This window comes from Lolium rigidum, chromosome 1 (assembly GCF_022539505.1).
Source record: "Lolium rigidum isolate FL_2022 chromosome 1, APGP_CSIRO_Lrig_0.1, whole genome shotgun sequence".
Lineage (NCBI taxonomy): Eukaryota > Viridiplantae > Streptophyta > Magnoliopsida > Poales > Poaceae > Lolium > Lolium rigidum.
The window spans coordinates 110,657,818-110,671,763 of record NC_061508.1 but is presented as its reverse complement, the minus strand read 5'-3'; positions in this window follow the sequence as shown (position 1 = coordinate 110,671,763).

Below are 13,946 nucleotides of genomic sequence, written 5' to 3'. Positions count from 1 at the left end.
TTGAAATAGCTCTCAGAAATAAAAAATAATATGGACCAGAGAGCTAATCATACATAAATAAAGAATACTAACGATCTCTGAAGAAAATTAGAATGAAAGAACAAGAGCTAAATGCAGTAGTAGCAAACTAGAACCCTCGCAGAACAATAAGAGCGAAAACTAGAGCGTTCTATGCAATTAAAATGGAGCGTGTCATTCTCCAAAATAAATATGCTGGGATCCAACCATATGCTACGACAAACAAAACTAAAAAAAACACGCTCCAAGAACAACATATAGTGTATGAAGCAATAAAAATATAGCGCATAGAAAGATGCCATGTTGCTTTGTTGATGAAAAGGGGATGCCTTGGGCATCCCAAGCTTTGACGCTTGTACCTCTTGGATATTTCTTGGGGTTACATGGGCATCCCGAAGCTTGAGCTTTTGTCCATTCTTCATCTAACTACATCATTCTTCTCTCCCTACACTTGGAAACTTTCTTCATACAAAACTTCACACAATTCTTATTAGCAGCATTAGTACAATCAAAATAACAAATTCACTTGGATTCAGTTCTAACATATATCAAATATATATTTAAGCATTAGCTACTGTAGCAACCTCTTCAAAAATCCCTTTCTCTCAAAAGAACTCAGAAAGAAAGAGATTAAGAGGCAAATGCAAATAGTGGCAGAAATCTGTCAAAACAGAACAACAGGTAAAGATTAATTTTTCCAAAAATCTTCTGTTGCTCAAATCGAAAAGTGGTCAACTAATGAACGTTAGATAATAACCTGGGTCATATGCAAAAAACAATTGGCAGCTCAAAATTAAGTTCTAGATGGGAATACGAATTTTTATGGTGACAGCACATAATCTGTTTTCAGGACAACAACTTCCCCAAATCTTACTTTCTTCCTATTAGAGGCTATTCTTGGCACAAAAACGAAGTAAAAATAATAAGGAGACGTTATTACAGAGGTAATAACTTCCAAGACTCAACAAAATAAAAATTACATAAATTAAACATGGGTTATCTCCCAAGAGTGCTTTTCTTTAACGCCTTTCAGCTAGACGCAGAAAAAGAGCTAGCATCAAGTATTATCAAGTGAAGAAGTATCAAGATTTATGCAAGAAGTATTTTCAACAAGAATTTGTATTTTATCAATATAAGTTTTAGAAGATCCTTTATCAGCATTTTTAGGTTCACTACTTTCATCAAATGGGGTTTTCAGGAACAATCCAATCAAAATTCTTTTCCAAAGCTTCATGCGTTGCTACAAGTTTGAAAGGTATTGGTATTTTACTTTCTTCCCTATTTTCAGGTTTGGTTTTGTCTATTTTTTTTAAGTGTACCAATAACATCTACACATGAGCCTAGCATCTTAAACCGATCAAAAAATTTCCTAGCTTCTAGAATAATATCTCTAAATTCTTTAAGCAAAGTTTCTAGGATAAAATATCTCTTTTCATCATCCTCAACTTCATGAAGTTTATGAAACATTTGCTGCATTATGGGGTTAAGGCTAACAAGTGTACCAATAACTGCCAGTTACATAATTAGGAGCAAGTTCTACCAGGGATTTATCCTACATATCTTTATGCTTACTAACATGATTAAAGAATTCTTCAATGTTATCTTTCCCAATTATAGAACCACTACCTACTGATAGGTCTTTCAGATCGTACTTAGGGATCAACATAATGAACTAAAAATGAAATAACAACTATAAAAGAAACTAATTTTTTGTGTTTTTGATATAATGAAGCAAACAAGAAAAAATAAAATAAACCAAGCAAAACTATAACAAAGTAAAGAGATTGGAGATGAGAGACTCCCCTTGTAGAAATCCTCTTTCTCCATGACAACGGCACCGGAAAATAGTCTTGATGGTGCTCGTCGTGACGTAGACTTCACACTGTTGGGAAACCCCAAGAGGAAGGTATGATGAGCACATCGGCATTTTTCCCTCAGTAAGAAACCAAGATTTAATCGACTAGTAGGAGAAATGCGTGACTTCTGAAGGTGTTGCTAGCTGACTATTGGCAGGGCGCACTACAGGCGTCAGCAACAACGTGGAACCTACACACAACACAACCAAAATACTTTGCCCCAACTTACAACGAGGTTGTCAATCTCATCGGTTTTGCCGAACACAAAGGATTAAACGTATCGAGTGGAAAGAGATGTTTGCAGTGAAATTAAAGAGAACAGTGCTTGCAGAAAGTAAACAGAATAGGATTGCAGTAGATGAATTTATCAGTGTAAACGAAAGGACCGGGGTCCACAGTTCACTATAGGTGTCTCTCCATAAAGATAAACTAGAAGGATACCCCGCGCGTTGCAGCGGGAATTTCTCCGATAACTCTATTATATAAAAAACGAAAGGATATAAGTTGATTGGAATAGGATGTTATTTATAGGAACATGCAGGATTCAATCGGCGTAAATAGTCAAGAGGCTAACTTAAAAAAACTGACTTGAAATGGTTATGTAGTTGGCGGCTAAAAGTTGATGATGTGGATAATTGGATGGGTAAAAAAATAGATGATGTGACTTTCATATGAGTATTAATGAATGTTAGTGGGGGATGACATGGACAATTGGATGGCTAATAAAATGGATGATGTGGATAGTTTGCATGTTGAGATAGACAACTTAAATGATCCTCTAGTGGGGTTTTCCTTTATAAGAGATATAGATAACATGCTGGGTGAACAAATTATAGCTGGGCAATTGATAGAATACCGACCATACACGACAAGATGATTACTATGAGATTCGTTTGGGCATTACAACATAATACATAGACCGTAATCCAACTGCGTCTATGACTAGTAATCCACCTTCCGGTTATCGTCCGAACCCCTTCCAATATTAAGTTGCAAGCAACATATTATCTCATTAAGCAATGCGTGTAAAGTAAACAATAGAATTACCCTCGGATAAAACATTATTGTTTTCTCCCTAGTAGCAACAACACATCTACAACCTTAGAAGTTATTGTCACTCTTCCAAAAAACTAGAGGCATGAACCTACTATCGAGCATAAATACTCCCTCTTGGAGTCGCAAGAATTTACTTGGTCAGAGCAACTACTAGCAACGGAGAGCATGCAAGATCACTAATAACCTATGACAAGTATATTTAGTCAGTCTCAACATAGTATTCAATATTCAACGGATCCCAGCAAAAACAACATGTAGAATTACGTAAGGATGATCTTGATCATGTTAGGCAGCTCCCAAGATCAAAACATGAGGCACAAATTGGATAAGACAACCATCTAGCTACTGCTATGGACCCATAGTCCAGGGATGAACTACTCACGCATCACTTCGGAGGCGGGCATGGTGACGTAGATGCCTCCGGCGATGATCTCCCCCTCCGGTAGGGTGCCGAGAAGAGCTTCAGAACCCTCCCGAGCTACAGTCTGCGATGGTGGCCGCGACGGAACTTTTCGTGGATGGAGGCTCGGGTCTTTAGGTTTTTCCCGAGATCGTGAATAAATAGGCGGAAGGGCGAGGTCGGTGGAGACCAGGGTGGCCCACACCACCCGTTGGCGCGGGCCTAGGCCTGGCCGCACCAAGGCATGGTTTGGCCGCTCTGTGCCTCCTCTTCGTCACCTCTCTGGACTCTGTTTTCGTTACTGTAAAATATTGACTTCGGCTTTTGTTTCGTCCAATTCCGAGAATATTTTATGTACAACTTTTCTGAAATACAAAATAACAGAAAACAGGAAACTGACACTGTGGCATCTTGTTAATAGGTTAGTGCCGGAAAATGTATAAAAGTGCAACGAAATGTGAGCAAATCATATATAAATTGGTGTAAAAGTCCATATGTGACGGAGCATCAAAAATTATAGATATGTTTGCGACGTATCACCAGGCGCCAGGGAACTGTGGACGGCGGGAGCACCTCTCAAGCATAAACTCCATATGTGGCTGGCATTGAAAGATAGGCTATGGACGGCTGATAGGCTTGCACGGCGGGGCCTGCAACATCCGCCGCTTTGCGCTCTTTGTTGCCAGGAGGAAGAGACGGTGGAGCACTTAACGCTGCAATGCTCATTCTCCAGGGAGGTGTGGTATCACCTACTACTACCCTTGAGGATGCTTAGGCACACACCCAGTGCGGAGGATCGCCTGGGTACTTGGTGGCCAGCACTGTCAAACGCGACACCGAAGAACAATAGGAAAGAGATGAACACTTTGGTGATATTGGTCGCACGGGAGCTATGGCTAGAGCAGAGCTCTAGGGGTTTTGACAAGATGGCGGTACTACCAGCTAAGCTCGTCGGGAGGATCAAGGCGGAATTCCTTCTCTGGAAAATAGCCAAGTTGTGCGGAAGTGGAGATCAGAGAGGAATCACGTAGGAGTAGGAGGGGGGCGCGGTAGCGAATGTTTCTTCCCCCTTGTGTTTGTTGCTTTAATCTCTCTTGTGTTCGTTATTTGTTGTTGTAAACTCTCCCTATCTTAATGAATGAAGATATGCGAGGCTCACGCGTGTTCTTGAAAAAAAAAAGTTAAACCTGAGGTTTGAACTCTTGTGAGCTGGAGGTACAACCACCCTCCTAACCACCATTCTCTAACCCTTTCGATTGGCTGCATATGCATGATGGGACCTTGGATTACGATCGATCGTGCAAGAGCTCACAAGTACAGATAAAAAAATTGCTCAATCATCACCACTCATTCCTCCTGCAGCTAGGGATCAATAATTAATTCTGATACAGTATCAGGCTGCGCATCGATCGATCGACCGATCACCGATCACACAATCGTTTGGTTGTTGCTTGTCGGTTGCCTGCTGACGAAGTCAAGAAAACGATGCGTGCCTGAGCTACAGTACACAAGAATAACACCTGAGATGATCTTTCGAACGATCCGTATCCGAAACTGACAGCAACGACAAACTGTTTGTTCTTGTGAGCTAGCTAGATTTTTATCACGTCGTGGACAGATGAAACTGGCCACTTGGTTTAGGATCATGTATACGGATCGATGCAAATCGGCCGCGATTTGGTGCGTAGCCGATCGTTTTATGTCATGTTTGCGCGCGCTTTTTCGAAATAATTTGTTGGTGTATGTGTGTACGTACCTGACTGAAGTGGCAGTCGATCGCAGCTTTGGAGCCATCGCTGCTGAGGCGTGTGTGCGCCTAGCTAGAGCTAGCGCTTAGCAAGCTTTCCTTGTCGCACGCGCGCGCCAAATGCCGATTGAGTTGCTGTCCCTGTCCGTACGTGGACGCGCCACTTCCGATCCAGCCAACTTGCACGATGGATTGCTTTATTTTTTGAAGTAAGTTTGCACGATGTAAGTTATTATGGAATAATTACTTGGCTAGAGAGCAGGATGCCATTAGCACCAAGAATATCTCATCCAGAGATATGTCTATATGTGATAGCTGCATGCATGCCCTCTCAGACATGGCACACGCGGGCGAGTGCGACGGTCAAAAATGATCGAGCTTAGCTAGCTTTATCGATCTAGACTCGTCGGCCGGGTGCAAAGATCTTCACAACAGCCAGTTATACTTTTGCTACTTTAAGAGGAGAAAAAAAAAAACCCCCTACTTTGAACCTTGCAGTTTTGTGCTTGGTCTAGAATGAACCGTAAACTCCCAATACCCAAAATTGGACCTCTTAACTTTAAATCCCGACCATTCAACCGTTATCCCCAGTTTGTTTGTTTGGAAGCAATATAGGACGAGCCAAGCCGAGAACATAGGGCATGGTATACTTCCTCTGTCCAAATAATTGACGCAACCATATACTACTATGTTTAGTACAAGTGTACCGTTGAGCGGGCCCGAGGGAGTAGCAATTTCTGCTAGCCTTTGATTTTCTGAAAAGGAGGATAATTCCTGACCTCTGCATCGATTGATGTAAAACTTGGGAGATAATTTCACTTCTCCCGGACTCAAGGATTTGTACCACATGTATCGGGTTTGTACATCCGCCCTTCAGCATGTTGAGTTTGTTCTCTTCATCTAGTGTTGCATCGAGCGTTGAAGCTACCAAGCCAGGCAGGCTTTCCGTTAGATGTATTATAGTCTAGTAGATGTCTAGTTGGTAGTTTTTTCTCTTAAGCATTTCAATTTCAGAGATTAAAAGTTCATCTCAAACCCTAGCTAGCATTGTAGTTCAGGGTTTTGATGGAACCCTCCACTTCAAATATACACCCTGAAAGAAAAACATTTCTACCTCTACGGCCGGAATTCGGCTAGCACAATACGGGGAGTAGGAGTGTGAGGATAATTTGTGTAGAATTGAGTGTAAGTATATTGAAGAAAATATCTCGTAATATTGTCGTTTGGGGTGCTAACGTTCTCCTAAGCCAAGATATTTGAAGAAATAAGAGTTGAGATAAATTTCACAAAATTTCTAGTGGATGGGCAGAAATTCATTTCACACGGTGAGAAACAAAAAAAAGAAAGATAAATCGAGTTGTGAATAATAGCAAACTCAAATTATGTTGTGGCTTGTGAATATTAGTTTTTGGCTACTATTCATGACTGAATTCATCTCTTTTTTTCTCAAGACTTGGAATGAAAATTTGGAGTTGAAATTTTCATTATAAATGTTGCTTATGTACATCCATCGATTTTTTTTCTGAGTTTCTGAGATTTCTAGACATTCCTTGTTACGGCACTATAGAGCCCTAAACAATGGCAACACTAGATACTCAGCAAACATTTTTTTTTAAGGTGTTATCAACAAGAGTTGAAGCGTAGACGGCACTAGAACAGCTCAAAGAAACCACTGTGCCTCGTGGAAAACCCATCTGTACTATGCAAAGACACGATCCAATAAAGTCAGCTATAGATCGACAAGAAAATATTTCTAGCTAAGCTAGCATAGATTTCTCCACATGGGGCTTTTAACGAAGATATGACCAGCCACGCCGCCACCTCGTGCACGGCTGGATCGATCGATCATCGATGTTGGTGGAGCAGATTGAGAAGACACAAAGTCCCTGGCTTTTTTTTCGAAATGGACAAAGTCCCTGGCTGCATCAGAGCCTTTTCTTTTAACGATTCCTGATAGCCCTATGCACGACTAAGGCACTCAGAGCTCTAGCTAGGCTGGCTCGATCGAGCATCCATGGCTTCCAGCCCCTGCAGGATGGAGTTGAAGATAAGAACGCCGGCCAGAAAGCGTGGAAGGCATCGACCGGGGGCGGCCGGCCCCATCGGCACGACGTACGGCCTGCCGGTGACGATGGGTAAAGCGACACGACGGTGGAGACCATTCGTGCTGTTGTCTTCCCCTCGTGACACACGTAAAAGGACGAGGGTCAACCTCACCAGTGCAACGACACTCACTCCAGCAAAGGGTACTAGCTACATGCTTAGTTAGGACATAGAAAATTGAGCGAGCTGCAACAGCTGATGCAACCTGCACAAGGCTGAACATATATCGATATGCATACGCACGAACACTGCGATCCACTAGCTATAGCTAACACTTTCGCGTGCTTTCCAGGCATGCATGCCTTGAGGCTTTCTTTGCAAGCAGTTAGTTATTAGTCGTTGCAGAGGCGATCGAGCAGAACCAAAGAAACGAGGGCAAGTTGCAATGCTCGGTCACTGCACTGATCCACTCTATGCTTGCCAGGAGCTGAGCTAGCTAGCACGCTCCTATTGGGCCACCTTTCTCACATCAGTTGGTCGTAATGTACACTTACAGGGCAGCAACAAAGTTTTAAAAAAGGAAGATAGAGGACAGCACAGAGGGCTTGATCTGCAAAGATCGATGCATGAACTAGCTAGTTTGGAATACAGCAATTTTACAGAGAGAGGGGAGAGAGAGTTTCAGTTCTGGTAGGTCCAAACCACGAGCGGTGCTGGAACAAACCGCTGATTGTATCTTTGTCGGATATTATTATAATTTTGTGGCCGATTTTTCAGAACACATTGCATGACCAAAGATAAGAAGTTTGGCACATTATCTATAAAATCGGCTATATCATTGTCACCCAGGCAAAAGTGCCAAACTTTCCTTTTTGGTCATGTGGTATGGTCTTACAAATGTGTCACAAAATTGTAAAGCAAACGCCAGAAAATAACAGTGCTTATCGTGGTTTTAGTTCAAGTTCAAAATATGAAAATGGGAGGGGGGGATTCAACTAACATTTCCACTCTCTAGGGGACCCTAGCGGTCTTGCACGCATACCAATCCGGCGGAAGTAGTACGAGCACACAGATCCCTGGGGACCGGGGAGATTTGGAACGAATTCAGGCATATCATGAGCACGACATGCACGTCAGCACGTGCAAGTACAAGGCAAGGCTAGGCAGCTGGAAAGAGAAGCAAGGTCAGATCACATCGATCCATGGCGACCGATCCAAATGGTCGTGGCCCTGGGGTGCTCCGGCGGCCACTTGGCCAGCACCCATCGCGATCTCAGAGGCTGAGGGACAGCTCCAGGTCTCCTGCACAGTATGTGACCATTGCACTCAGCAAGCAAGCTACAGAGCGATCCAGAGAGATCGATCTGGATGGCCCGATCGACATGCTGCTGCCTTTTCCTTCTTCAGGGGCTCCAACGGCGAGGCACATAACCAACGGCGCCTGTAGACTATAGTAGCTTCCAATCTTGAGTGCTTACCTGGTCCAGTGGTTGAACAGCACAGACTCCTGCCGAGACAGCTCTATCTACAGGATTAGGATAGCTTTAAGAGCAGAGTTTCTTCTTTTTATGCCTAAACACTCTTGCATTTCCTTCATTCCAAATTTTTCAAGCGGCGAGAAGCACCAAAGAAGATAAGCTGCCCATGCACCCCGGTGATGGAGCGCCACCAATCCTCCACCGATGCAAAATTATTCCATTGAGAGGTGTCGAAATCCACCAAGCCAAACCACTCCTTTTATGCCTCTTCAAATTCGAAGGGTGTACCTACACTTGAACATAAGATGCGGTGCGGTCTCCGGTACTCACTTAAAATGTTGAGAAATGCCACAATTTGGCCAACCTCGTCGAGTAAGGCGGTCCACCGTCCACACTCTATTTTATACGATCAAACAAGCAAAGAATTTTCATTTTGGAGGGGCCCAATGATTCCAAACCGCCGGTTTCATGATACTGCCCGGCTCTTCTCGAATTGTGCGCCTAAGCCGTGGAATATTCCTTGGTGGTGGGCTTCAAGAGATATTGTGTCCCTAGTGCCCTCGGTTAGTTGAACCTCGTATAGCTTGCTCCGAAGGGTGTATAGCTTAGTAATGTGAAGAACGAAATGCCCCTGTCAAAGTTTACGCTTCTAATCAAAAATTCATGATCAAAGGTCTTGTTCAACGAAAAGTTTCTTTGCTTGAATATATCAAGGATGGAGGGTGCTATATCTTTCAGCTTGATCCCATCCAGCCATGGCGAATGCCAAAATTTAGCGGTCTTCGCTTCACCGAGGGAAATTGTCAACATAGGCATAGAATAGCTCCATATCTAGTATTTGGTCGTACGCACCCATATTTTTATTCCGACCGTTTGGTTCTGGAGGGAGCGGCGCGGAGCTCTGTTCTGTGTTACCATCAGATGATATTCTGGTCCATGATAAAATCAGAAGCGGAGAATATCACGAAGGTTGGATTGGAGGACTAGCAATGGAGGTTCGAGTTTGTGTGAAGTTGAGGGACATGCTTGGTGTTTTTGGTTTCGCAGCAGCAGTATGCAAGTGCGGGCGGCAGCACAGGTGAAGTTTAGAGTCTTACCTTTCATGATGAAAATCCAAGGTCTGGCAATGGCCTTGGTGAAGGCATTGTTTTGAGAGTGGGGACTATCTTCGGGGTGAAAACCTAAGATCTTTTGATCGGGCGATGATGATGCTTGTGCACTATTTTCTTCTTGGAGGCGTCGCTTTTGGAGAGTGTTGTCTTGGTGGTGGATGTATTGTTGCTGCTAGGGCTGAAATACCATAGCGAGACTTTTATTTTCTTAGTTTTTTTTCTTTTTTGGATGTGTGTACATCCGTACTGCCATTAGGGTATTGCGTTGTTGCAGAGGCTGGGTGTAATTTGTATCTCTCGATATTAATATACTCCCTTTATAAAAAAAAGTGTCATCACATGATTGCCCCAAACCAATTCAAGCATGATTCGGCTCCATCCATTTAAACCAAGGCCACCTTAATTTTAAAAAAAAGGCATACCCAGTGCCGAAAGCTCCCACGCATTATGGAGACATGACACCTTAATTCTCAAAGCAGCTGCAAAATTTTCAAGACCCAGCACTCCGAGCCCTCCTATGCTCTTGGGACAACAAACCAGATCCCACACAGTGAGAGGTAAGTCGCTTGCGAAGTGGTGGCGACGGATTTGATGAGAACAACCATCCTGGCCGTAATGACATACTTTCCTTATCACATTGGTAATTTGCTTGCCATTTGGTCCACAATAATTCGAAACTCAACACTTCTAAGACGGTGCACCGAGAGCAGAAGACCCAAATAGAGGGTTGGGAAGTGGGAGCACATGGCGGAGAACTGATGAAGGGTGGCATGTGGCACATCTTATAGGCACTGCCATGCTCTTTTGGAAATTGGTGACAAGACTGGTGACTTCCCCAAAGTCTTGAAGGTTTTGGGTGTGGGCGTCAATGTCCTCTTTGATTGGGGCAATGAATATCGCTGCATCGTCCGCATAGAGTGAGGTAGGGAGGCGAGTATCCTGTCTACGGAGGCGATGAAAGTCTCCATTTTCCGTTTCTTCATGAATGATGGGTTGCAAGGGGTCAATCGCGAGGACAAATAAAAGCGGGTAGGAGAGGAAAGAGAGGAGAGATAGCTCACTACGAACTATTTCAAGCAATTCTGAATTGAAGAGCATATGCTTGGTTTGATGCCAAAAAAATCAGTGTTTGGGCAAAGCCTAGATAATTGGCCATCACTTGGTTGGCTACCAGATTGCCTTGCCAAACTCTATAAAATTTGCTATCTTCTGGTAAATTTGGCATTGGCTTGCCAAAACATTGGGTACCCCGTTTTTAGCTACATAGGGAGCATATGCGTTTCAAAACGGTAGAACAGAAAGTATACATAGTACATTGCACGTTGCTATCATCCTACTCTGTGACTTGTGCTCTGTTATACCTTTATGACTTGCTCAGGTGTCTCGTATGTGCCACAAGGATATACTACAAGCGGGAAGAACACATAGTGCGGGAGTGTGTGTACGATATGCATAAATGGGCCATGGCAACTTATGGTGGTGGTTGCCTCCTTTCGCTTCAGGTAAGATCGCATCAAGGCTTTGGAGCCTAGTGCAGGTGTCCCCTGAGCAGTGCAAAATCTCATCACCATTTCTCTCTTGTTGCTCCATGGAAGAAGACGTCCCCAAATCAAGTGGACGCAGCTGTTAAGTCTGAATCACAGATGGGAACGGTATCAACAGCAACACTACAGGCAATTGCCTCCCCTCCACTAGTGTGCATACATGTGATTCAGATCTTATGGTGCAAGTCTGAATTCTCTAACAGCTGTACAGAGCAGAACAGGAAGTATCGATGCACGCGACAGCATCTTACCCTATCTCTGTCGGTCTCAAACATATGTACATAGCAGAACAGAAACTGGGATCTGGGAGTGTGAAATGGAATCTAGTACTCCTAAATGCAATGTCAGTAAACCCAATAGAGGCAATTGTGTGAAAATTCAGATTTGCACCATAAGATCTAGGAAATGCAATGTCAGTAGACCCAATAGAGGCAATGGTGGAAACTAGGATCTGGGAGTGAAAATAGAAGTCTAGTAAGGGCATATCCAACGGCCCGACGCATTTCGGACGCCTAAAATGGTTGCGCGTGTTTGTTTGCGTCGGACCGCGGACACGAAAATAGTCGTCTTTGACCGCGTGTCCGTTTGCATCCGGGTCAGGCCTGTTCCAGTGAACTCGAAGTCATCGTCGTCGAACTTTTCCTCTGCGGTCGTCGCCTCCCTGCGGCGTTCCTGCTCCGCGTCGAACGCCGCATGGGCCGCCCGCTCCTCTTCTGCATCCTGCTCCGCGTCAGCCATGAACTTCGCGTCCATGGCCGCGTCGATGACGTTGTCCCGCTATCTTCGTTCTCCTCGTCGAAGATATCGCCGGTGGTTGGCAGGCGAGGCATCGCCATTAACGTGGCGCAGACTGCCGAAGCGATGCCTCGTCACCAATACTGGCACCGCTCGCATTGAGCCAGGGTCGCTGCCAGGCGGGTCCGACGAAACATCCGCCCAGACGAGAGCGGTCACGCGGCGCGACCGCACAGCGATGCATATTTGGACCGTGTTTGCGTCTCCACGGACAGCCCGATCACTATGCGTCGGTCCACTAGGTCTGGTTCTAGACGCATTTTTCGACTGCGCGGTCCATTTGCGTCGCCCGTTGGAGATACCCTAAGACCATCTCTTGCAGATACCCCATCTCGTCGGAAACAAAATAATAACCACTAGTCGTAGATCGAGTCTCGCGCAGATTTCGCAAATTTTTTTAGCTCCGATTCTTTTTGCGTCAAACCCCCATCTTGGCACCATATGCTGGATATACTCGGATCGACGGCCTCATTTTGGTGCTTTCCCCATCGCGTACAAAATCAACGCGCGTTGAACATTCAGCTCGGAAAATCCTCGCCGTCGGTACCGCCCGGAGCCCTGGAGCCCTAGATCTAGCCAGGAGACTGCCTCGTACGCGTTGTCGCCGCCACCACCTCTGTTCGCGCTTGTACATGTCGCTGCACGCGCCTCCACACTCGTCGCCGCCACCGCTGGTCTGCGTTGTCCCTTTGCCCGCGTTCGTCCGCTCGCCTCCGCTCGAAGGTTTGATTTCGCCTATAGTTTTGATTTTGATTTTCAATTTCTTGAATCCCCATGTCGGTTCTTCCAAACAAGATGACTTCGTGAATCGTGGAGTCAAGGCGGAGTGTGTCAAATACGTAAATAAGATGAACCGGTACGAGAAAGACACAGGCGATCAGGTGGCGGCGTAAAACCCATCTAGGGTTTCGTCCCTCTCGTCGGCGACGCTGCCGGTCCGCTCCGCCTCCGGTGGCCTTGGGGCCTTGGAGGTGTGGCGGACCGCAGCCTCTCGCCGGCGGGAAGGTTTCAGTTCTTCGTTTAGTTTGTTCTCGGTGTCTTCTTCGGGATGGTGAGGCGGCGGCTACTTCCTGAAGTCAGAATAAGGTCCTCCCCGTCATATCCTCGCTCCGGTGGTGCATCTAGCGTCGGCGGAGGGCGTGTGGAGTTGTGTGTCCGGCGGTTCTCCCGAGATCCGGTCGTCTCTCGTGTTCGATTGTGTGGTTTCAGGTCAGTCTCTTCCGATCTACGGTTGTCATCATTGGCGATGGTTGCTGCTCTGGTGCGCTGGTCCTTTGGGGCCTTAGCACGACGACTTCCTGTCTGTCTACTACAACAAGCTCTACTACGACAAGCTTTGCCTGGCTCCGGTGATGGAGGGGCGAGGACGGCGGCGCGCCTTCGGCTCGTGCTAGTGTCTGTAGTCGTCGCTAGGTGGTCCAATGACCTTTTTGTAATTTTTATTACTTTTAGGCATCTTTGTACTACTGTTGATGATTATTAATAGATCGGTGGAATTTTCGCAAAAAAAAGGCGGAGTGTGTCCATCGATGCGTATTTCGATTCGTCCTCCTCTAATGATTTCAATTGGGAATCCAACGACAACGAGATCGAAGACATGCTGCTGCTGGTGGCGGTGCCGAACCTACACAATGAGGTGAATCGGAAGAGGAAGAGGCGAGGATCAACTGTTGTCCGCCTCTGCATCCCTTGCAACCGAGTGATGGGCTCGGAGATGCTGATGTGGAACTGCTTCACTGAGGTACCTACCTATCCTGAGCATCTCTTCCATAGAAGGTATCGGATGAGGCAAGAGCTGTTCGTGAAGATAGTGAAGGCGGGATGACTTTATTTCACATACCAGAGAAACGCCGCCGGCCTCATTGGGTTTACCCCCTACCAAAAAATCTCGGCGGCA